This window comes from Carassius auratus, unplaced genomic scaffold, assembly GCF_003368295.1.
Source record: "Carassius auratus strain Wakin unplaced genomic scaffold, ASM336829v1 scaf_tig00041694, whole genome shotgun sequence".
Lineage (NCBI taxonomy): Eukaryota > Metazoa > Chordata > Actinopteri > Cypriniformes > Cyprinidae > Carassius > Carassius auratus.
The window spans coordinates 1-26010 of record NW_020526672.1 but is presented as its reverse complement, the minus strand read 5'-3'; the positions used below and the strand labels follow the sequence as shown (position 1 = coordinate 26010).

Genomic DNA, 26010 nt, shown 5'->3' with positions numbered 1-26010 from the left:
AAAGTTGTATAAAACAAAATCCATATTTACATTATACTTTAGAAGAATATTTCCAAATAAACATTTGCCTAAATTCTCACCGATTCAAAGCTCTAATTACAGACTTAATTGGACAGTAAAGGTGCAGAGAGGCAGTAAATCCTTTAATCAGACATTAAAAAAGAGGCTGATTAGCTACAGGTGATATTAGTGCCTTATACATATTCTTCTGCTGGTCTTCTGCCTGATTGAAAATTAATAGCGGTCAAAGTTCAGGAAATTGGCAGTATAGTCTGGCTTCGATTAGACATACAGTCAGCTTACAGTTTACTTGGTCAATGGGGCAGTCAAAGGCCTCCTGGTTTTCATCCAAATGATCTTAAATTGTGTTCTGAAGATGAACAAAGCTTTTACTGGTTTGGAACAACATGGGGGTAAGTGATCAATGACAACATTTTCATTTAAGGGGGGAGTATCCCTTTAAGCATTTAAATATTTACTCTTCTTCAGTTTGGAGATGAAGTTGGTTTTACATCAAAAATAACTGAACAGTTCAGGTGAGGCAACTACAGGTTACTGCTAACTGAGAGCTTTGCTTCTTCTACAATGGGTTACGATTAGTTTAGCCAATAACTGCCCGATAAAACTCTAATGTAACATTCTAAAAATGAATCTGAACTTTAACATTCTAAATTGTTAAAGTAATTCTGAAACAGAATATCTGTGTTTGGTTTGTCTAGCTGAGTGGGTTCATTGGAAATGCAAGGACTGAAATATTTTGTCTTTTTGTGTGGGATGTTTGAATACATGTGGTAACCGATGAATTTCAGCACATGAAAGTATAAAACATTTGAAAATGTCATGAGATCACAGAACGTCAGTGTTAGACCTTGCTGTTTTTTTGTTAGTCTAACCAATAAAAGAGTCAATAAGAACGCATGTTTAAGTAATTTCAAGTGTTTTCAATGAAGCATTTTGTTATTTTTTCCTTTTTTAATGGATGTACAACACACATTTGAGTGTTATGCAGGGGAAGACTGCAGCGGACCACCCACCCCTGCACGTCTCAAACAGGGCCCACAGAGGGTAATTAAGCTGTTTTCTTGGGTCATACAAGTCTCGCTCGTTAAATCTTAGAGGAGTGATGCGTGGTTGTATGCTGGTTGTAAGCCGGAATATTCCAAAGACCGCTGGGTCAATACAGAAACTCATGGGCCAAATAAATTCTACTGTAAATGGAAAGCATCAGTCATATTATGAGCATCATCATCATCATCATCATCATTGTGTGTGAGATTATCTGTCTCTGGGAATCTCATGACATCTGTCAAGAAGACTAGGCTCATATTTAATCCTAAAAGCAACAGAAAAGATAAAAGCATTGATCAGGCATTACTTAAAGGGATAGTCCATCCAAAATTACAATTCTGTCATTATCTACTCACCCTCATTCCAAACTTTCATTGGTCTGTGGAACATTAGGCTAATATATTTTGAGGAATACTGGTAAACCAAAAGGTTTTGGTTAGCATTGAAAAAAAATCTAATTGATGACAATGGGAAACGAGGCTTGGTTACCAACCTTCTTCAAAATATATAAAAAAATAATAATAAAAAAGTGAATACAGGTCTAAATAAAGACAGAATTTTTAAATTTTAGGTGGAATATTTCTTTAAATCTATTACATTATATGATGAAACTGTTGTCAAAATAGACATTACAAAATCGTGTTACTATATCATGCTTAATTTTGCATTAAAAAGATTTCTTGTGCAAGCCTTTTTATAAACGCTTAGTTTACTGAATATTCTTCAACATTGTTCTAACAACTATTCAAGTATATAGGATTTATTTAAGTGGAAAAAAAGTTGCATGAAATGATACTTAATCAAAGGGAACCATGCATTTAATGACCACAGTGAGATATTAAGTATCATGGTTTAAACAAATGGTTTTTGAAAGAACAAGACTAAAGCGGTCTTAAGAGGAATATAACCACATAAGAAAATGATTTTATAATTTCAGTGGAACAAAACGCATCATTTGCGGAAACATATTCCTCAGTGAGCTCTCATCAATGACACTCTTTCCAAATCCAAAAAAACTTACTCAACCAGCATTAGTCAAAGTAGATCTTTATCGAAACACGTATGCACCCAGAGGAATGGATGCAGGGTCTTGCTGTGCCAAAGATCACAGTCTTCGCCCATCATTTCAGCTGACCATGTGTGATTGAAGCATGAAGACAAACCTCGGCCTCACACACAGACAGATCTGAAGAACTGGTCACTTGTGTTGGCTTCAGCACTCTGGTGTCATTGCCTGGACCTAAAGTGTCTTTCAACAGCAATTAATGCAGCCTGAGCTCTTGGCCACATGCTTTATGAAAAAGTTATCAAAGAACAATCTGAGTGGATTTGATATGGTGATGATCTTTGTTTCGAAATAATCTTTCTCCATGCCAAAATTATTATCAGACTCATGAGAACTGCCAGTTCTCATTGTGCTTGTTTAATTTACTTACATTTTAATATTTTCCTCACATCTTTGTTTAGTCTGCTAAAATAGAAGTTTGTTTTTGCATTTTGTCTTGGGACTGCAGGAATACATTTTGCTGCATTTAATGAAACTGGGCAGTGGATTTTTTGTTCCCGGCATGCTTTGTATACGAGTTTTGGGAAGTGCTGCTTTGTGTGTTGTTGAGCCAAGATGAGAAAATCGGAGACTTGTTAGTTGTAATGGTTTGATATTTGACAATTTAGAAGAATGTCTGTAATATTTTTCAGTTTTTGTCTCATTCTTGTGAACAATATCCCATACTTTATATGTAAAAAGAAAAAGTAAAAATGCTGTTTTTCTGTTTGTGTAATGTGCTAGTAACTTTTTTTTATGCAACAGATCATTGTACCTTTAGTCAAAATATAAATATCAAAAAGTTTGCATATGTGTTTTGTAATGTATTTAATGCATCAGGCTTTTATGGATCATGTTATTGTAGGAGTATGGAGCACATTCTCAAGGAGTAAAAAACACCTAATTTTATTCAGAGGCCCAAACTGAGCAAAAATATGCAATTTGGTGCAGATGCTGATAATTTTATGGCCAAAGATGAAATACTAATAGCTTATAATGTCAATTAATGAGATCTTTATAACAGTACACTGTAAAAAATAAGTGTAATTTTAACTGTAAAATTTTGTAAAAACGCTACGGAAAAAAACTGATAATAGGTTAACAGTAAGTTCCCGTACTATATACCGGGAAAAACTGTAAAAGATCTAACAAAGCATTTAATGTAAATTTACAGTAAAATTCTGTTAATTATACAGCTTTTAGAAGTAAAAAAAGAACAAATCAATGTATAATTTACAGTCTAAAACTGTAAACTGATATTCCCAGAATTCCCTGCGTGACACTCCAAATTTGAAAGTATTTTGTTTAAATAATCATGTTTTTAAATAGTTCTTGTTATCAGTTATGTACATTTGAGCTTTATGTTACATCTTCTGTTGCTTAATGAAAGTTTTTTGCATTATTTAAGTATCACTTGTGTTACCATGATGGTGTTTTGTGTTTCCATAAATGTGCACCTTCTATATGTTAATATATACTTCTGCTTGTGGTGAAGCTACTTGTGATGAGCTTTGATACTTCATGTGGCTTTCTCTTATACAGTACCATCTTTATTATTATGGTGGTTGCCAGTATTTTCAAGGTACAAAACAGATTTAATTTTGTGTGTTGTTGAATTTACTGGTTTATATTCAAATTTTCTTGTTTGTAAATTACAGCTTTATATTGTAAAATTAACAGTTTTTGACGTAAATGTGTTTACAGTTTTCTGTATTTTTACAAAATTATTCTGACAACCACAGCTGCCAAAAAGTTTTTGTAAAAACAACAAGAATTTTTTTACAGTGTAGCAAACTACTTATCTCCCATGTGTCTTATATTAAGGTGAGATTTAAATTAATAAATTCCAAATTCAAATATTTGCAATGATGATTGAGAGATGAACAAGCAAATGTTCCTCAAAAGCCTGATGATCATATTTCATACTCACATTTGAACATGATTTTTCAAAAAAGAAATAATAATAATCCATGGTTAATCAAGTAATTTGCTTCAGTCGATGTATGTTCACCCTGAAATATTACAAACAATATAAAAGTTGTTCTGAAGTTTACTTGATACATTTTTATAAGCATTTTACAGCAGAAAGACGTGAACCCCAGAGGTGGAGGCTTGCACAATTATGCTAAAAGGACATTTACTTGCTAAAACATATAGACTATTGGTCAAATGACAGAAGGCATGTAGATTATGTGCAACTGTGTTTTCTGCTCATGTTGATCGTTTAGGCCTTAGAAATTTGTCTATCAATGATGATAGAGTATAGGGTTAAGAAAGGTTAAGGTAGCTCATCACATGGAATCACTGTGCACAATTAAATCAAGTTAAACTAAGGAGAAATTGTTTTTAGTTCGCACAATTTAATGTTTAAATTGTAGATTTATAGCAAATAAAAACAAATTTTTAGGCCATTTTGAATATAGCACTGGAGGCATCATGTTTCTTTTTACGACATGTTCACTATAGGAACTATTGCAGTGTGACAAGCTTTGTAATGATTCTGTAGAATAAAAGCATGCATGTTTGAAACTACATGAAAATGAATAAACAATGCCAGAATTTTCATTTTTAGTTGAACTCTTCCTTTAAGCGTTCTCACATGTGTGCATGATGCAGGCCTCAGTCAAGAGGGGAGAAGATGTGTGTCACAGAACCCGCACTGATCGCCGCTGTTTGTAAGCAATGCCGAGCAGAGAGATTATCTGCTGGTAAGAGCTGGGGGCTGTTGTAAATGATCTGTCGTGTGGGTGATAAACCCTGTCAAAAGCACCTCTAGCGCGGCACCTGGGCTTAACGAAAGTCATGCTCAGATTTGTCTCATGTGCAAGATTAAAATCAGGACTCGGTTGACTTCAGGGTAGGACTGAAGGGTTTATTTATCTCTAATGAATATTTCACATTTCGCACAAAGACATTCCTGCAGAGATCTCTGGGAGTTCTGTGTAATTCGGGGTTTCGCTTCAGCATCAGAACGAGCCGTTTTCAACATCGCAAACAATCCGTATAGGAAACAGTGAGCCGTGTGTGAGTGTGTCTGCATGCATGCTTGTGCATGTTTTGTGGGTACCTCATGGCATTAATCATTGGTACTAATTACAACAAACCCATGAACAGACTGACTGGAATCTGTTAAGATTCTGAGGACGATTGCAGGATAATATGTACACAGCCAACCACAGCGCAGCATTTGGTTCATCCAAAAGAAACAGCAGCAAACCCACAATAAATATTGTGAGTGAAAATAGAAACAGCTTAAAATAGAAAATTCTTTTCCTTAGCTCCTTGTGCACGTCAAACAAGCTCCATTGGGCAATCGATTCTGTTGTTACAGATGAAAGCAAATTACAGATCGAAAATTTGTTCTAATTGCTGTGATTAAATTGTTGGAAATGGGTGATAGCATCTCTCAGTCCTCCACCCACTAAAGAACGAGACTCAGCCATTAAATTTTCCTGCTATCAGGAGTTGTGGAGTCCTACTTTGATGTTGTTGGTTTAGAGAAATGGCGGGACTCGATTATGGGCAAAATTAGGGTGGCAGGCCGACCGGGAAGGCGCCGCGGCGTAAAGGGTCAACACAGCAGGAGGGCGGGAGCCGGTCGACTTTGAATAACATGTAACTGCCATTTCTGAGAATAATTGGTTGTTTTTGGAAACAGATTACTTATTTTCATGTGTTTGTAAATTAGTAAAATGTTTGTAGGCATTACAAAGCATGATATACAAACCTGAATCAAAGTGTTGTTTGTGATTCTAATGTTCTTCAACCATTTACTGCTTAACAGTATGGTAAAAAGTTATGAAATTTGGTGAAGTTATAGCACAGGGTCAATAGTGTCATCTGAACCAATTTGGGGTTCCTCGAAATTTCTAGCGCCACCAAGTGTTAACAATTTCAAGTGCACTTTAGCTTATACATTTTCACCTGAAGGATTACAAATTATTCTTATAGAGCAAGTCTTACAAAAGTCCCTGATGATTTGTGGTGGTTCAAAGCTGAATGAAATTGCTGAGAGAGATGATTTTATTGTAATCATAACATTCAAAATGCGGTCATCTGCTAACATTCAAAAGTTTAGGTTAATAAGATTTTTGAAAGGCGTCTCTTCTGCTCCACATTATTTGATAACTCTTTTCTTTTTGAATATATTCTAAAATGTGATTTATTCTTGTGATGCAGCGCTGAATTTTCAGCATCATCTCTCTTTAGTGTGACATGATATTCAGAAATTATTCTAATATGATGTTTTGCTGTTCAGGAAATATTTCTTATTATTATCAATGTTGTTTTGCAGTGTCATATTTTTGTGTAAACTGAGATACTTTCTTTTCAGGAATGTGTACACAATTAGTCCTACTACATCTTTATTGCACCAAATTGTAAATAAACGGTACAACAGTAAAATATAGCCCTTTAGTTTGAGGCTTCTATATGTGGTTTTTATTTCTGTTCTCTGGTCAAAAGACATCAGGAAATCTCCAATTTTGTCCACGGAAAGCTCATCTCCCAGTATGGATACTGCATTTGGCTGGGCTGCCATGAATTCCCTGTAGCCACAGACAGTTGGAGAGGCACTGATGCACACCGATCAGAACACATCATTTAGGCTGGAGCTCACACGGGCAGATGGGAAAATGACAGGGAAAGTCAAACTAGGGGGAAGAATGGGTTTCCTGTCGACAGAATATTCCTGATCTATGATGATAGCACAGGAATGACCATCTAAAATCAGGGCCCCTGGAGAGGAAGTCTCACAGAATAACATCTACAGAGGACTCGGCTGTAATCTTGTTATTCTAAGAGGACAAAATATTAACAAATCTTCCAAAACACTTCAAAATAATCGTTCCAGAAGGCCAGATTCACAGCGAATGCCATTTTTGGTTCCTTAAAGAATGCTTCCGTGAACAATTCTTAGTACAAAACTTATAAAGAATCTTTTGTTCAATGGAAAGATTCCTTGGATAAAATCAAGGCCCATAAGAAACCATTACATTTTAGACAATTGCATGTGGATTAGAAGTATCATGGGTAACATTTTCATGGAGAAAGTTCAGATATTTATGACCCTTTTTAATACATATCTGGACTGAGATGACATAATACGCAAAACCACAGCTCTAAATCTCAGTTCTAAATCCTTTTATTGACATTGTCTTTAATCCAACCACAAAAAGACCACACCTGTGACAAAGTGTCTATTAAACACTCACCTGTGGGTTAATGATGTTTTTAATCTTTTTGCTTGTACTTGTTGTGTCACTAATACTGTTAGTACCTTAAAGAGTAAGCCCATATTTCTTTTCAACACCTAAAAACTGTATAACCCATGATGCAGGATTACTGTTGAACTCTGAATAGGCTCCAACATGCTGTTTTGTATGTATACACATACATCTATGTTTAGGTTACTAACAGGCAACCTAAATATTTAGGCTACTAACATTTCATTGTGGTGACACCTTTCCAAAGGGGTGCGTTTTCTGTACAACGATGTTAACTCGCTCTTCAACTACCATAATAGCTTATACTAATCATAATACTAATCATCGTTTACGAAACTAACCTAGTCACTATGGTTTTCGAAACTGAAACCGTCGCATCTCAGCTGTTTGAATCACATTGGATCTATAAAACCGTAGACAGAGAAACGAGTTTGCAGCCATCTTTATAAATTTGTGTCTTTGAACTTCGCGGTAGTCGATCTCTCATCGCGGTTTTAGAGTCTAGCTGGTAAGATGAACTTATTTATTGTAGTGTTACGAAAGTTAGTGTGTGCGTTGTAATGTTCGAAGCAGATGAAAAAAATGTCAGAAGATCGATACGTTTTTAAAACATTCGAAAATTCGTATGACGTTATGTGGAAGTACCAGCGTTCGAAAGGGGCGTGGCTACACCACTGAGCAACGTGTTCAGCCTACAGTCACTTTGATTTTAATTTAGCCTATTATCAGATTAAAAAGAGGCATGATTGTACGTTTACTATATCGTATCTAATCCGAATGTCTCCTGGGATTAAGAGATACTCTACAGACTAGAAGGGGTTTTTCCAGTCTCGTTGGGAATGTTTATGTAACCCTAATCATTTGGGCTGTTTGTTTCGGGTCCAGCCGGTGGGCCAAAGCACTTTGGTAATGAAGCCAATTGAATTTAACTGCAAAGAAACCGTTTGAAAGCTCTGTTTGTTTTCACTCAGTCTTATCGAAAGATTTGAGAGCAATTACGCTTTGATATATAGGCCTAATTGCTATTAGATTTAAACTGACTGCAGTCATTAGAAAACATGCATTAAACTGAGTTTATAATCGTGGGTGGCAGCATTTAGTTAGCCTATCTTAAAAAGTATTTTAAATTCAGAATCTATAGTTATTTAATTATCATTTAAAAAAAAAAAAAGGTTTGTTCTGAAGTTAGATGTGGTTTACATTTAGTTATTGCTCTGTGATGTCCCAAAAACATCTGACAAAATAAGCTGACAAAAACGTAATTTTGAATTATTATTATTTATTTTCTTTTACTATAAAAGACAATCAATTAAAAACAAATTGATTGAACACAATGTTGTTATTATTAGTCACCCCCCCCCCACACACACACAAAATAAAAATAAATAAATAAATAGATAGATAGATAGATAGATAGATAGATAGATAGATAGATAGATAGATAGATAGATCATATGGAATTATTTTAATTCAGAAAAAAATAAGTTAAACTGTTGAGAGATCGCCACACAGAACGATGCTTTCTCCTGGTCAGCTGATTCTGGGGGGGAAATAAAAAATACAAATAAAGAATTTCATTATACTTCAAATTCATGTTCACGTTCAAAGCACAAAATTGATTTGCTTGCTTGCGTGCGCGCGCGTTAGTGTGAGAGAGTTTTAAGTGCCATCTTTCATTAAACTGTTTTAGATATCAGTCCATTTCTAATGTTTCACATAATAATTTTAAATATACTTTTAGCTAAAATCAATCTATTTGAATGGAAAATCTTGACACATTTAGTCTATAGCCTATTATATTTATTTTATAGTAAAGAAACGTACGAACAGAGTATTTGTGTAAGAACAGAGTAATCATAAAAACAAGAGCAAAGACTGACAATGTTTCTGAAAATGTCTATGCATTTTTTTCCTACCTGATTTATTCTACAATTTTATGTTCTATATTTGAAAATTATTCTCATGCTTTGAAAATCTGGATCACTCGAGATCACACGTCGTCATGTGGAATTCAGATGCATGCTTTTACATGATAATAAATAATAACAACTTTAGAATTAGAATTATACAGGCTAATATGCAACACATTTATAGAATTATATACATACACACACGTGTGTCTATACATTGTAAGAAATTATGTTTATTAAAAGCATATTCAAACTATGGGAATAAACTGGCATACAAATGAGACTCAAAATAACATTTATTTTTCATGTAGGCTACCTTAAAAAATAAAAATAAAAAAAAATAAAAAATAAAAACCTCCTTTTGAAAAAGTTAGGCTAAATCTTTATTTTATAAATTAGTTTGACGGGGCGACACTTGTCCAACTTCAACAAGACCAAAAACGTCTTACCTAGCAAGAAAGAAAGGAGGAAGAAAAAACCCATTGAGTCCATCTTTAACAAACATCCAGAATCTTCACACCGCACTTCCATCGCTTCTGAGAGAGATCTCGTTCAAACGGGTTCAAGACAGACACTCCGTGTTTCTTAGGGAACAAGGTGATAATTCCACTCGGATGATGCAACACTGCCATCTACTGACCACGAGAGACCACTTCAACCACAAACCCTAACTGCAGCAAGATTCAGTAGAGCCTATGTCAGTTATAAATTATAATGGATTATAAAATACCACTAGTCATTGTTTTTATTGGGCGTACTATTTACGCACTTTCATGAGATCGGGAAGCTATATTGCATTTAACGCAGATTAAAACTGGGTTTTCAGGGAAAGAATTCTTTACACTAAGAGGGAAGATCAAGAATCGGTGTCTTATCAATGGACGCACTGCAGGGCTCCTTTTCTTCCTCACAGCCTCCTTATTGCTGTCAGAAATTTAATATGGCACTACCATAATAACCAATTAGGCTATGTTTTAAGGTTCTCAAGGGAAGAGTAGCCTATTTAGCTGATTTAAACAAAAAATAAAAAATAAACAAATAGGCGATTTATCACTTTCAAAACAGATTTCAAATATAAAACCAGACAACACCATTTGATTTGATCTAGCCTATATATTTATTCATTAGTACAGACATTTTGTTCCAATAATAAGCTGAATAGGAACAGGACAGGAACAGGAATCATGTTTTTATGTCCCAGTGCAAATGCATGATCAAACTCTATGCACTTTTTCTCAAACTTGCTTCTGGAAAATCACTTTAGTTATGGTTTTTCTGTTCTGACTTATGCGTCTTATTATTTGTCGTTGTCCATCTTCCATTTCATCACTGACATAAATCTTCAGTGGTCCAGTAACACAAGGCTGGTTAAGTTCATCTTCTCTCTGTTTTGCGCTTTGTAAAAATGTCTGATGGAAAAGCTCATCTTTAATGACTTAAACTGAACCATTACTGCTCTGTTAAGATGAAATAATGCAAAAGTTAAGAAGAATCCTTTACATTGTCCTCCAAAGCATTTATCAGTAAAGCACCTGCATGTATGGCCGTCTACACCAGGATCATCTTGTGCGGCCCGAGCAGCCTGTCTTCACATGGAGTTCAACGATCAGCTGGGGAATTGAATGGAAGTTGTAAAAATAGATGAAAAAAATCCTGAAAAAGAATTCATCCTCATTTGGCTGTGACGGTGGTCTGGGCTTTTTTGTCCCGGGTGTATCCTCAGCAGCTGAAATCACTGAAGATGTTTGTGTTTGCAGGGAAAATATCACATCTATCATTCATTTGGGGGCTCGCAGGCCAGAACCGTTTCCACATTTGACAGACTACTCAGTCGGGTGGTTTCACGTCACGCTGCTTTCCTAAAGCCCATTCGGATTCACTGCAGATTCAAACCCTCACTGGTTTCATCTGCCCACATATAAAACATAAGTCATGAACACCCTTCTTCAAATAAAGACAGACAGACAGACAGACAGACAGATAGATAGATAGTCTGTCTCAGTTTGTTCATGTTTTTCCAGACAGACTGGATGATGGTGAGATCAGATCTCTGTGTGAAGCGCTGGTTGTTGTCAGAATCCTTGTAAAATCAATGTTTGGAAATGTAAACTGATATTGACACACTACAGTACAAGATAGAAATAACTGACTTGGGCTGGTGAAAATAGTGTTCTAATAATTTTTGCCACCACTGTATAATATAATATAATCTTATAATAAAACTGTTTTATCTAAACTCAAACTGCAGTTGGGTTATTTTAATAAGCTGTGAAGGACCCAGTTATGTTCACATACGTCTCGTCCAGATGCAGGAAACCCACAGTATTTATTTTTCTTGGTCTCAATTTGTGTCTTGAGTCTAAAACAGTGTGTGTCCTTCAACATTATATAGTGCCAAAACTCCAAAACTCACAAACACAGCACAACCAACAGAAACCTTCCACACATGTGATGTATCCTGACTTCTCCTGGAAGAACGAGGAACTCCCTGCTGATGGGTATATCAAGGCTTCGGGCTACTAAAATACAGGTCTGAGTTTCCTGTGTGTTCCTGTCTGCTGGTGGGCCGGGCGCTCATCTGTCCGCTGTCCCTCTGAGGCCATAAATCGTTCAGATGGGATAAAGTCCTTGTGTTCCCTGCCTAAACTGCTGCGTGAAATCTGCATGGCCGTGTTTTGACAGCCCATGGCTTTAAATCATCACTTTATGATGGCCAGGGAAAACGTGTCCGTGTTCCCGCCAATGATTTACGTTCATTGGAGTCTGGAGGATATGATTATTTGGCCCAGACAGATGGATTGAGAGATACCAAAGGGCTTCTGTGCCAAACGCTCTCATGAGCCGCACAAATGGAGTCCACATGCTGGAGAAAGAGGCTGACATCTCTGTTCATCTCCTCAATGTCACGTGCCTCTCCTCCTGACTAAAAATTACACTTATGTTCAACTCTGCTGGGGAGGGATCAAGTCTCATAATTCATAATTCTGAGTCTTATAATCATAAAAGAGCTTATAGAGTGAGGCCAACATCACAAAAAAAAAAAAAAAAAAACTCAGCTAAACTTGATGTCATTGATTTCAGGAACAACTGCTTTCTGGACAGAACAGGTTGAGTGACTGGAAAGTGCAGTCCTCCAAGTTTCCTCCATGACTGCAAATGTATAATGAAATGGGTTTAGTTTATCATTTTTTTCATACATTTTTTCTCCTTCTGCAAAGCCAACAGTGTCATTATTTACACAGGCTGCCATAATCTGACTGTTGGCTTTATTATAAAAATGACCGTACTTTTCCAAGTGATCTGATTTACAATTTTTGCTTCATGAACAATAAAATGGATACAAATATTCCCATCAGTTTACATATCTGCAGACTAGTAGATATGATGCAGGCAGCACAATGGATTTCAAAACTGATAATAGTAAGAACCGTTTCTTGAGCAGCAAATCAGAATGAGTTCTGAAGGATCACGTGACACTGATGATGCTGAAAATTCAGCTCTGCGTCAAAGGAATAAATTAAAGTTTACAATATATTCACATAGAAAACAGTTATTTTAAACTGTAAAAATATTTTATAATATTACTGTTTTTAATAGATTTTTAAACAAATAAATGCAGCCTTGGTGCTGACTTCTTTCAAAAACATTACTGACCACTAACTGTCTATTTTGTGTTTTCTCTGTGTGTTCATGAATGGCTCACTCCCCTGTGTTGCTTTAACATACTGGAGGTCATGATGTAGACAGGCGGTGGTGGTCTTACCGGATACCCAAACCACACTGGCACTAACTCACTCCTCTAGAGGACCAGATCATCGTCCCAGACAGGCATGAGAGCTGAGCAGGAAGCCAACTAAACTAAACAGTGTTTTGGGTCATATAAGCCAGCAGATGTTCATAGATAATGGTAGAATAGAGTCCAAAACTTGTCGATATTCACATTTATGCATGTATAACTCCTTATATGTGGACAAAATAACTATGGATTAGCCTGTATTAAAAAAAACAACAAAAAAAATATCCATCAAGAAATAGCATTGCAGCATCCTTAAGATAGGGGTCAATGTAGAAACAATGGCACACAAATAAACCTCAACAATCATGTGTTTCAGAGATTAATTTACAGTACCTTTACGAATAGATGCGTTTATTCTCTGAGCACTTCTCTAAAAAGGTTTCAATGCAGAAATGGAAAATATTTGCAATGATCTTCTGGCCGGAGACTCGGGTTTAGCTAATCTGTTATCTAAGGGGCTCTGAATTCTCATAGCAGACTTTCCATCCTTTTCACTTGATTTCCAAAAGTATCTAAACATCCCTGCATAGACTTTAAACATTGTGTGGTTGGGGCATTTACTAAACGCTCTTTCATCCCACATGTCTTCCCACACTGTCCAGCGCACAGAGCCGCAGCATGGAAAAAGATTTCAGCAGTGGAATCACGACTGTGGACGGCCACCCATGTCTTACCTCACGCCCTTTGGCCCTGATCCTGCGAGATGAGTTTTCCTCACTTGTAACTGCAGACAGTGAAATGCAGCAGAGCTTCGGGTGAAGCACTGATCCGGCTCTGCTGTGTCCTACATACTGTAGAAGAGAGGCAAGGACAAGGAAAGTATTATGCTCCTTACTCAGGCCATATCCGCCATTTTTATAGTGCATATGAATTGTTTCAAAGAATTTATTACCCTGAATTCTCAACAGTTGGCTTTGTGCGCATGATGCAATACAGCAATAAAGAGAAAATTATAAAAGTCATTCTTAAACACTGACTGATGAAACAAACTTTTCTAACTATATTTGTGTGGAGCGGGGTGAAAACCATTTTGGTAAATCGAACTAAATGGAGTACTACTAACTACTAACTGAAAACAAATAAAAACTAAATCTAAACTAAAACTAAATTAAATAATTAGTAAAATTACATACATACAATTATAAATACAAAATATATATGTAATATAAAATATTATAAAGGTCAAATGCACACAAAAAAGTAACTTAAAATGTATATACTAAAATTAAAAATAAATTTTTATTCAAAATATCAACAACTATAGTAGCTGTGGAGCAATTGGAATTTTGCCTTATTCCTTATTGGAACTTTACAGAGCTTGGAAAATAATCAAATTATTTCATTTAGGATTACCACTGGGTTCAGTTAGTGAGCAAAAAATAATTGTGCTTTTGTTCTGGGCAAACATCCAACAGGTCAGAAGTGGGAGCCTTGTAACCTATTTCAAAAAGCATTATGAACTACCAAAGATTGCACATAGATCTTCTCTCCAGTCTAATTCAGGGCATAATACTATTAACTGCTTGCTGTATGCAATTTATTTATAAACAAATACTGCTTAATATTATACCGTGATAAGGGTGTCATATGAAATATTAGGCTAAATCTGTCCAGCACATGTTTTATAAATCTGTGCAGGGCCCTGACGGATGTGTGCATGCCATGCTGAATGCCTGTTGTTTTTAATATATGTAGCCTGCATCATAAGAAAAGCATATATTCGTTGACTTTCCGTTTATTTATTTTCTTTAAAAAAAAAAAAAAAAAAAAAAAAACTATTTTACAATTGTATTTAAAAACCACATATTTCAATGAATAAACGGTGTGTAGACTAATTTGTCACAGGCTTCATTAGACCTCTAAAAAGGTCCTTTATTCGGTTATTCTTTTACTGTCTAATTAGTTATCCAGCGATTTCTGATATATGTGGCAGGTTACACGAAAGAGACGAGGTAAGTCTCAGTTTTAAAATTTGACTCTTAATTTAGAAGATAGAATTAATATATTATAATGTTTTTGCTTTCTTGAACACACGTGATTGTGTAGCCTACAAGAAACACGCAAGTATCTTCCTCAAGGATAAGGTCAAATAAAAGTCTTTTGATATATTTTTGACAACATTTAGAACCGCTATTAACAAAAATATGTACTTTTGACGCGTTGTTTATTCGCTTTAATCGTGTTAAACGCAGTTTGTGCTTTAGTCTGTCGTACCGTTCATCACCACCGAGTGTCGCTGTAGTAAACAAAGCAAAGGTGAGTTCCCTATCATAGGTCACTTCGATGCTGCGGTGACGTCACCACGTATGGGAACACCTCTGGTGTGACGAATGTCTGAAGCCCTATACCATCCCGCCAATCCTATTGGCCAAATGGCGCATAGCACCACCCTGCGCATGCGCGAGCATGATATACCTGGGTGCAGCGCGCCATTTCGCTCAGATTTCATTCCTTCAGGAATAGCGAATCATCTGTGCCCTATCGTCTCGCGTTCTCCAGCGATCTCTTCGAGCAGTGTTAACTCCTCTTCGCGGACGCGATGAGCTTTCGAAAATGTAAGGAGCCATGTACCAGGTACATCACGGCGGGGGACACTCATGACAGGTGCGTAGTATGTCTTGGTTTACATCACGCACAGGCGGCGCTTAGCGGCCTTTCTTCCTGTCCCCATTGTGATGGCCTGCGGCTCAGAGTGCTGCGCTCCAGGGTGGAAGTTTTCTCTAATGTCGCCCTCGAGTCTAACCCCCGTCAGGTCACCTCTGCGACTGCCGAGGCACCGCATGAGGCGAGGGCCTGGGGTGACACGTGCGACATGGATTTTGTGGACAGCGCAGCGCTGGAATATTCTCCACATCGCTCGCTCTCCCCTACCCTGCTGCAGAATAAAACTTATACTGAGCCCGTCGTCTTCTCTAATGAGGATTTACTTCCCACACCGGAGGCATGCACCGCCATCTCCTTCGGTTGTGGACGCTATGACGACGATGTTTTATCCACCGCGGCCTCGGGGTCTGAGGACTTCGCGACCGACACTAGCCCTCTTCCTCCTAGCGGACAGGAGAGGCGTGTTTCCCCCTCCTACAGTGAGCTGTTGGATGTGGTTTCTCGTGCGGTGGGAAAATTGGGGCTAGACTGGGAGGTTGACAAGGCCGAGGCCCAACCTTCTTCCAAGCTGGACGACCGTTTTTTAACCAGTCGGACACCTACACAGCCCCGGAGGCCTTTGCCTTTTTTCCCGGACCTCCACCAGGAGGTTTCGAGGTCCTGGAAACAGCCATTTTCGGCGCGGATTACTAACGCCGCGGCCGCGGATTTCGCCACCGTTTCTGATATGGCGAACCATGGCTATACTATGATGCCCCCGGTGGAAGAGACTCTCGCCGAACACCTTGCGCCTAGTTCGGCCGCGGCTTGGAAGTCTCGTCCCCTTCTTCCTTCGAAGGCGTGTCGAGTCACGTCTAGTTTGGTGGGTAAATCCTACATGGCGGCTGGTCAGGCGGCTGCGTCGCTCCACTCTATGGCGGTCCTTCAGGCCTACCAGGCGGAGTTATTGAAGGAATTGGATGAAGGTGAGGGCATCACACCGGAGGCAGTTAAAGAACTGCGTAGAGCTACGGATTTGGCGCTACGCGCTACCAAACATACCGCTCGTGCAGTGGGCCGTACTATGGCCGGTTTGATTTCGGTTGAGCGCCACCTCTGGCTTAATCTCACCGATATTAAGGAGAAGGATAAATCTTTCCTTATGGATGCCCCTGTCTCCAGGGATGGATTGTTCGGTGAGGCTGTCACGTCAGTAGTGGAGAAGTTCAGGGCAGCGAAACAGCAATCAGCCGCTTTCCGCCAGCTGATTCCCCGCAGACCCAGGGAGGTCGAACGCCGGCAAGCGCCCGCGCGTTCTCGCTCAACCTCCTCTCACCGCCAGCGAGCAGCCTCTCGAGAGGAACCTACACCCATGGCGCCTCCTCGTAAGGACTGGGGCCCTAGGGTTTTTCCTCCGGCGCACCAGCGTCAACGTAAGCGTTTGAACCTGACCTCGACGGCTAAAGCCTCTCGTTCTCGGGTGCCGAATAGCAGCTCCTGATCTTTCTGCTGCTTGCCAGGGACTGTGCCCTCCGCTAGAGAGCGCTGTCGGACCGCTTTCGCGCATCCCACACTCTCATTGCAGTCCCCATGCTCAAACATTGATTGTCTCGCCGCTAACAGCGCCTCGAGCAACATTGGATCGAGCTGTAATGACAGACGCTCCCTCAGACACTCTGCGCAATCCTGCTTTCGGAGTTCGAGGGACGACTCAAGGACCCTACACAAACGGCCCGTTTATGACGGCTCACACAGCCGCCGCTTTTTCGCTAGCGGCAGAGCCCGATGTTCCATCTGTTGGCCTAATTCCTGCCGTGGACACGCTTCAGGATTATACTCAACGGAACGCAACGACTCCGGCGCATACGCTTCCCCGGTGCACGAACACCACGGGTTTTTCGTGTCCGGTCGTTTTAACGCGTATGACGGCGTTGCTGGGAGCGGAAGCTTTGAAACCGTTAATATTGTTTCGGGCCGCGTGGGAACGCTTGCCCGGCATTCCTCAATGGGTGTTACGCACGGTTTGTCACGGATACACCATTCAGTTTCGGAAAGGCCCGCCTCCTTTCCGCGGAATTCTTCCCACTACGGTGAAGTCTACGGAAATGGCGGTGCTGCGACAAGAAATGTCAGCTCTGCTGAGCAAAGGGGCTATAGAAGAAGTACACCCCTCTCAGATGGAGACAGGTTTTTACAGCCGTTATTTCGTGGTACCGAAAAAAGACGGCGGGTTACGACCCATTCTGGATTTACGCCGTCTGAATCTTGCACTCAGACCGAGCAAATTCAAGATGTTGACGGTGAAAAATATTCTGTCTCAGATCCGACCAAGCGATTGGTTTATTACGATCGATCTGAAGGATGCGTATTTCCATATTCAGATCGTCAAGAGACACAGGAAGTTCCTCAGATTCGCTTTAGAGGGCAAAGCGTATCAGTACCGCGTTCTTCCCTTTGGCTTGGCTTTAGCGCCCCGTACGTTCTCAAAGTGCATGGACGCAGCTCTGGCCCCGTTGCGGCTCCAGGGCGTTCGTGTGTTGAACTATTTGGACGATTGGCTGGTGATAGCGCAATCGCGGACTCAAGCACACTCTCACCGAGATCTTGTGCTGAATCATTTAAACAGCCTGGGCTTACGAACAAATTTCAAGAAGAGTGTTTTAACTCCCTCTCAACGGATAACTTTTCTTGGAATAGATCTGGACTCTCGCGCGATGACAGCGAAGCTTTCTCTCCCGCGCGCTCAGTCGATTGCGTCATGCGTGCGGCACTTCAAAGCGGGTCGCACGGTGACGGTGAGATTGTGCCTCAGGCTCTTGGGTCTAATGGCAGCAGCATCCCCCGTGATTCGTCTGGGATTGCTTCAAATGCGCCCTTTTCAGTGGTGGACAAAAAGGCGGAATATTTCACCCCGTTGTCTCCCGCATCGCACGATTTCGGTGACACGGCGGTGTGTGATGTCGCTGAAAATTTGGATGTCAACCGAATTTCTCCTGTCAGGAGTTCGATTGGGAATTTATGCTTTCCGAGAGACTGTCACGACGGACGCGTCTTTGACTGGTTGGGGAGCTGTGTGTCGAGGGCGACCAGCCCACGGAGTGTGGACAGCGGCTCAGCGCGGCTGGCATATAAACAGACTGGAATTACTGGCAGTTTTTCTGGCTCTCCAGTATTTCTCGGATCTGCTGATCGGCCGTCATGTGCTACTCAGATCAGACAACACAGCGGTTGTGTCTTATCTGAACCATCAAGGAGGATTGCGCTCTCGCCCCCTGTGCAGGCTGGCGAGGCGTGTTCTTCTGTGGTCTCGGGACAAGTTTCTCTCGATCCGGGCCATTCATGTCCCCGGACGATTGAATTTCGGAGCGGATCTGCTATCCAGACAGGCTCTGGAACAGGGAGAATGGCGATTACACCCCCAGACGGTGGATCTTTTATGGCGGATATTCGGCAAAGCGAAAGTGGATTTATTCGCATCGAGCATGACTACGCATTGCCCGCTATGGTTCTCCCTACGCTCCCCATCGCCCCTGGGCGTGGATGCGTTAGCTCACAGCTGGCCCAAGACCAGTCTGTATGCTTTTCCTCCGATTCGTTTGATCCCAGCGGTATTATGCAGATTACGCCGGGACAGAGTGGAACAGCTGCTGCTGGTGGCTCCGCGATGGCACACGCAGCCGTGGTTTGCGGATCTGATCAGTCTGCTAGCGGGCTCTCCGTGGGAGATTCCCATCAGACAGGATTTATTATCACAAGCACAGGGGCTGATTTGGCACCCGAGGCCAGATCTGTGGAAACTGTGGGCGTGGCCACTGAGCGGAGTGCGTTAGTATGTCCCGGTCTTTCTGCTGAAACTACTGAGACTATATTGAGTTCTAGAGCAGCTTCTACGAGACGCTTATATGCTTTCAAGTGGAGACTGTTTACAGCCTGGTGTGGTAATCATAATGTGGATCCAGTTTACTGCCCAGTGGCTTCAGTGCTGGAGTTCCTCCAGGAGCGTTTCTCGGATGGCGTTACACCAGCCACTTTAAAGGTTTACGTGGCAGCCATTTCAGCTTACCACGAATGCATAGGCGGTGCCTCTGTGGGGCGTCATCCATTAGTTTCTCGTTTCATACAGGGTGCGCGACGGCTGAGGCCTTTCCGCCCTGTGCGAGTTCCTTCATGGGATTTATCCATTGTGTTGTTAGGTTTATCAGGGCATCCGTTTGAGCCCTTGGAGACCGTATCGGATAAAATCCTGACATTGAAGACACTTCTTCTCATGGCTTTATCCTCCCTCAAGAGAGTTGGGGATTTACAGGCTCTTTCTGTTTCACCCTCATGCATGGAATTTGCACCAGGCTCTGTGAAGGTGCTGCTGCGGCCCAGGCCTAACTATGTTCCTAAGGTCGCATCTAACCCTTTTCGCTTTCAGCAAGTGGTTCTGGAAGCTTTTTCGCCTGCCAAGGCCGGGTCAGGAGATCTAAGTCTTTGCCCTGTGAGAGCTTTAAAGACTTATGTGGATCGCACAGCTCCTTGGCGTGGTTCTGACCAGCTGTTTGTCTGCTTTGGACATAAAAGTAAGGGCCATGCAGTTACAAAACAGCGCATGTCCCATTGGCTGGTGGAGGCGATTTCTTTGGCCTATGAGGCGCGCGGACTCGCTTCGCCCTTAGGGGTTAAGGCTCATTCCACTCGAGCTGTAGCTTCTTCTCAAGCTTTTCTCAGTGGCTCTTCTATGGATGATATCTGTGCTGCGGCAGGATGGTCCTCACCGAGCACTTTTATCAAATCCTACAGTCTGGATGTGAGGATGGCCCCTGGCTCCCGGGTTCTCTCCGCTTGAGCAGTTGCTTCCTCGGATCTCAGTTATCAGGTACGTCAGGCGTTTTGGTATATCGTTCCCATACGTGGTGACGTCACCGCAGCATCGAAGTGACCTATGATAGGGAACATCTCGGTTACGTATGTAACCTTGGTTCCCTGAATAGGGAACGAGATGCTGCGGTTCTGGCCGTTCCGTACCTTGATAACTCTTCATCTTCAGTCATGAAATCTGAGCGAAATGGCGCGCTGCACCCAGGTATATCATGCTCGCGCATGCGCAGGGTGGTGCTATGCGCCATTTGGCCAATAGGATTGGCGGGATGGTATAGGGCTTCAGACATTCGTCACACCAGAGGTGTTCCCATACGTGGTGACGTCACCGCAGCATCTCGTTCCCTATTCAGGGAACCAAGGTTACATACGTAACCGAGATGTTTGTGATGTGGCTGATAATGTTATTCTGAAATTCAATTTAGAAAATGCTGTAGTTTTTAATAACTCATTTAACTTATCTTAATATATCACTAATGAGATTTATGTTTTGAATATGCCTTAAATCTGTTATAGCCGTTTTATTTTCTGTAGATCTTTTAATTTGTTGCGAAGCAGCAATACTTAATAATATATCATATAAGAATATTATGTGACCATAATGTGTCTTTCCTTTGTTTACATCTGTGTAGTTTCAGATTTATCCACATAATATTAATGGAAAATCTGGAAAACAATACATCTTGGTTGTTTTAGCGATTTAAATTTTTTTTTTCTTTAGTTTTTTTTTAAATTGCAAATACAAAAATGACATTAATGAAATACATCTTCGCATATATATTACACAAAATAAAACTCAAAACAAGTATTAATGACGGTACATGAAAGATCTCATCAGATATCTTCAAAAAAAGAAATATTTTTTTGGTATTAATTACTTTTAGAGATAAGTAAATGTTCTTCTTCACATTAGAAATCTATTAAAGTAGGTATTTTCTTAAGAAATCTTTCTTTGTGAAAATGGAACTTTGCCACAAGGATAAGAAAGTTAACAGTTGATTCTAAAGATTTGTTTTGGTTTTCAAAAAACCAAACATCCTTAATGTGTGAATTACAATTCACATTAACTTTAGAAAAACAACCAGAAACTTTACAGAAAAGTGATGAAACATTACATGAGATGGCAAATATCTTCACTTTCTTTTTTACAGAAGGTACATATATCAGCTACATCACAAAATCTAGCCAAAAATGCTTTACAAGGGTATATATTATGCTAATTTTAGCGATTGAGCTGCAGACTTTGTTTCATGATGACGAAACCTGAATTACTCCTGTACCTACAGAGCAGTTTGTTTGTTTTTTATTATAACGAAATATTTTTAAACTGTAGTCTAATGGCCATTTTTATTTATTTTTATTCATTTTTAATATCTTAAGCATAAGTGTATTCAGTACAGTGTATTCAGATCACACCGTTCTGTGCTTCCCTGACTGAGCATCTTCCCGATTTGTAGATTATTTATTAAACTCATGTTTGACCTCAGATCAGTTTTTCACCTTTAATTAAATATTTCTGTGGGAAGGAGTGAGTAATATCAAATTTTTTATTGTTGTTGTTCTGCATTATTATGGGACTGTTGTATTTGAGTTGTAAGGTAGTTTGTTTTTGTAATGTTTTTGTAGTGCTTAACACTACGGATGCAGTATATTTTTGTCCACAGTTGATTTCATTGGCGCTGTTTCACTTTTTCCGTGACGGAAAGCATTTTCAATGCTGCGATGAAGTAATCGCTATGGGAAGACCTCCGGTGTGACGAATGTCTGAAGCCCTTTTAATGTCACTCAAATATAAAATAGCGAACTTACTGCTATAAAATCCCTGTTGCTCTACTCCCTGCCTGGATTAAGTATTTCTCAAGTTAATTAAACATCATGATTTTAGGACGTTAAGTTGTGCACTCTACTTTTTGCCACTTAGAGCTACCATTAATTTGCCCGATTAATTAGCCATTCAGGCTACCAACACTATTTGCATAACTAATCATTATTTTGAACTGATTTTGACCGTTTTCAGTGCCTTAGCTCTGGAGATCGAGAGGATAGCCCTAAAGCCATTGGTACAGGGTCTATGTTGACATCCAAGTCCCCACTCTGTGGTTTGTGCTGGCATGCCTGATTTTAGTATCTGTTCCTGTTTCAGATGATTTTCCAGCAACTCTGGGCCTCATGAGGGAGGATCAGGCTGGTTACACCATCCAGCTTCTTTGGGTTGATACGATTTGCATCACCTAACCTTGTGTCTGGGGTAAGCAATATCAAGATGCTGACGCAGAAGTTCATCCTATCTCTATCTGAACCGGAGATTGGTTCATGACCATCAATCTAAGGATGTGTACTTCTGAATCCAGATTGTCAAGAGACACAGGAATTCCTCAGGTTTACTTTTGTAATAAAGCTTGCCAATACTTGTCACATTAGGTCAAGACAACATAAGGACTGACAACACCGCTGTGGTCACATACGTTGGTCAGAGAAGATTACTCTCTCACCCCCTGTGCAGGTCAGTGAGACATGTTCTTTGGATGCAGACCAGGTTCCTATTGATCAGAGCTGTTCATGGCCCGGGTCACCTGAGTTTGGAGGCTGGAGGATGGAGATTGCGCCCTCAGGTGGGTGAGTCTCATATGGCAGAGGTTCGGCCGAGTAGAAGTGGATTTGTTTAATTAGAGCATGTGCTTTGCCCGCTTTGGTTCCCTTGTCTCCTCCGTCACCTCTGGGTGTGGACACTCTAGCCCAAGAATGCCCCAGGACCAGACTTATGCCTTCCCGTCGACCCACTTGCTTCTAAACTATTCTGTTCAGAGTAAGGTTGGTTAGAGTGAACATTGTTGCTGGTGGTGCCATTTGGCTCACTCGTACGTGGTTCTCAGAATTGATCAGTCTGTTAGCCGACTAGGTAACCCTCAACATGACCTGGAAATCCCTATCAGGATTTGTGTAACTAATGGGTATGACCCTAAGTGGAGTTTTAATGTGTTCCGGTCTCTTGGCAGAGATTACAAACACTATTCTTAATTCTGGGCTCCCAGAAGAGGTGTTTCAACGGGATGTCACCTTCCCTTTTCATGCAGGGACGAGAAGGCTTAGGCCTTTCTGCCCTGCACAGATTCCTTTTTGGGACTTATTTTTTGGTTGGAAGGTCTGGCAAATAAATTTGCGTGATAGTATTAGGGCTTCAAACATTTGTCACACTAGAGGTGTTCCCATAGCGATGACGTCATCGCAGCATCTCATTCCCTATTCAGGGAACCAAGGTTACATAAGTAACCAAAATGTTTTCAAGTATATCTGAAGTCTTTGGTGGCACAGATTATGTCATATATTAGAGGCATTTCCTTAATCACATGTCGAAAATAAAAAGATTGTTTCTCCCCGTCGGGGAATCGAACCCCGGTCTTCCGCGTGACAGGCGGAGATACTGTCCACTATACTAACGAGGAAACAACTGGTAGTTTAAGGCAGGATATGGGACTTTTACTTTGCTTGTTGGTGTTCCATGCATATGAAGGATACTGTATGAAGGTCTCACTTCTGCCTCAGGCTACCAGTTGTTTCCTTGTTAGTATAGTGGACGGTATCTCTGCCTGTCACGTGGAAGTGGGACTTTTATACAGTATTTTTCATGTGCATGGAACACCAACAAGCAAAGTAAAAGTCCCATATCCTGCCTTAAACTACCAGTTGTTTCCTCGTTAGTATAGTGGACAGTATCTCCGCCTGTCACGCGGAAGACCGGGGTTCGATTCCCCGACGGGGAGAAAAAATCTTTTATCTTATAAAATTTTGTATTTATCTCTAGTGGTTGAAACCCTTCTCCTTCCCAGGAAATGACTGACAGACTTTGTGCCACCAAAGACTTCAGATATACTTGAAAATTCCGCCACGGAAAAAGTGACAGCACCTATGAAATCAATGTGTGGACAAACAAATACTGCATCCATAGTGTAAAGCACTACGAATTGGAAAAGTTAAAGGAAGTTAAGCTTAACCTCTTGTGACCTTTTTATACAGTCTATGCTTGTGACCAGATAGTTGTAATTCACTGACTCATTTCAGCGACTTGCCAAAGAGTGGAAATGATGTTACAACCAATCAAATTTTAATGCTTTTTTTGTTTATTTGTTTGCCTTTTTCTTTTCAAGGAGCTTTGTTCTTTTTATAGAACAAAATAACATTTAACAATACATTACAGCTGCAAAGTATTTTAAATTGTGTCTTGCCCTTTTGGATTACAAAGCAAAGTATTATGAATATATATTTATATTTAAATAAACAGTAAAATAATAGTAGTATAACATTTTATGGTTATAATAAAAGCATGAATGTTTATATTAAATAATTTAAAGTAAATAAGCGGCATTTAAATTTAACTCAAACTTAATATTCAAGGATTGAATGAAAATTGATTGAGTGATGGAATAATTTAAGTCACATTTAAGATAAATTATCAATTAAGTTTTTCCAAAACCACAGAAAGAGGTTCATTCACTTTTCGCTGCATCCAACATTTAAGGCCATGATTTTATGAATTTTAAGACTTTGTGTAACTTACAACTTTAAGGCATTATTTTGTGTAAGGGTAAAGTAAGACATTTTAAGACTTTAAAACCTGCAGGAACCTGCAGTGTTGTTTATGTGTCAAATATTCACCTGCATCTGACTGAGGGCAAGGGCACAGGAAGTGAGGAAACTTGGTGCTCCCTACAAGAACAACAAAACAGCAATAACAACAAAACAGCAATATTACAAAAAGCAATAATTCTACTACAGACACAAATAAACACACACACAAATACATACAACGTATATATACAGTATACAGTTAGCTAGCTTTGCCAGTAAAGCTAGCTTTTTTATTAGTATTTATTGGAACAATGACACACAATGTTTTGTAAAGAATTTTTATATTATTCCAGATGAAAATAAAGATGCAGAGAAAAATTATGCTTTATATATTTATGACCGAGATAAAAGCACTTGTCTGTGGAAAGCAAATAACTTAGCTGGAATTTTATATATAAAAATTATATTATAATTAAACATCAAAACAAAACTAATACCACCAATATTTGAGAAAAAAAGAAGAAGAAAAAAACATAATGAGGGATAAAATTCCAGACAGAAGTGTTTTTTATGCTTAAATTAATATTGAAAGTTCACATTGCTGTTGCAGATTAAATATAACACGGATAACAATAAATAAATATTTTTTACCAGGTTAAATGTTGATTAGTGTCTCAAACCCATGTAAACTTGTAAACCTTTCTACCTAACCGTCGATCGCGCCTATCCGCCACGTTTGTAGTTTTTCGTAACACGTTTTTATTCGTGTTTGTAGTTCTGGAGCGAATCCTTCGCCAAAGCGCAATGGATTGTGGGCAATTTTAGCCATTAGAGTGTGCATGGATCCACATTCAATAGTAGACCATCCGGGGACTTTTGTCACACTCTTTTCAGCATACCACGTTTAAGGAAACACCTATTCTAATCTCACATACTATTTAGGATGGATACTAT

General features: G+C 39.7%; 2 long non-coding RNA genes and 2 other non-coding genes across 4 annotated transcripts; 2 read left to right on the top strand and 2 right to left on the bottom strand.

Moving 5' to 3' along the window:
• Window positions 1–12880: 12880 nt before the first annotated feature.
• LOC113085506 (uncharacterized) lies at window positions 12881–25195 on the bottom strand. The gene is made up of 3 exons (XR_003284294.1): window positions 25144–25195; window positions 13719–13835; window positions 12881–13239 (listed from the first exon to the last, which is right to left on the bottom strand). It is a non-coding gene; the product is annotated as an uncharacterized LOC113085506 (long non-coding RNA).
• Window positions 14915–23088, top strand: LOC113085505 (uncharacterized). The gene is made up of 3 exons (XR_003284293.1): window positions 14915–14996; window positions 22634–22738; window positions 22912–23088. It is a non-coding gene; the product is annotated as an uncharacterized LOC113085505 (long non-coding RNA).
• Window positions 23862–23933, bottom strand: trnad-guc (transfer RNA aspartic acid (anticodon GUC)). Its single transcript has one exon. It is a non-coding gene; the product is annotated as a tRNA-Asp (tRNA).
• trnad-guc (transfer RNA aspartic acid (anticodon GUC)) lies at window positions 24180–24251 on the top strand. Its single transcript has one exon. It is a non-coding gene; the product is annotated as a tRNA-Asp (tRNA).
• Window positions 25196–26010: the final 815 nt, after the last annotated feature.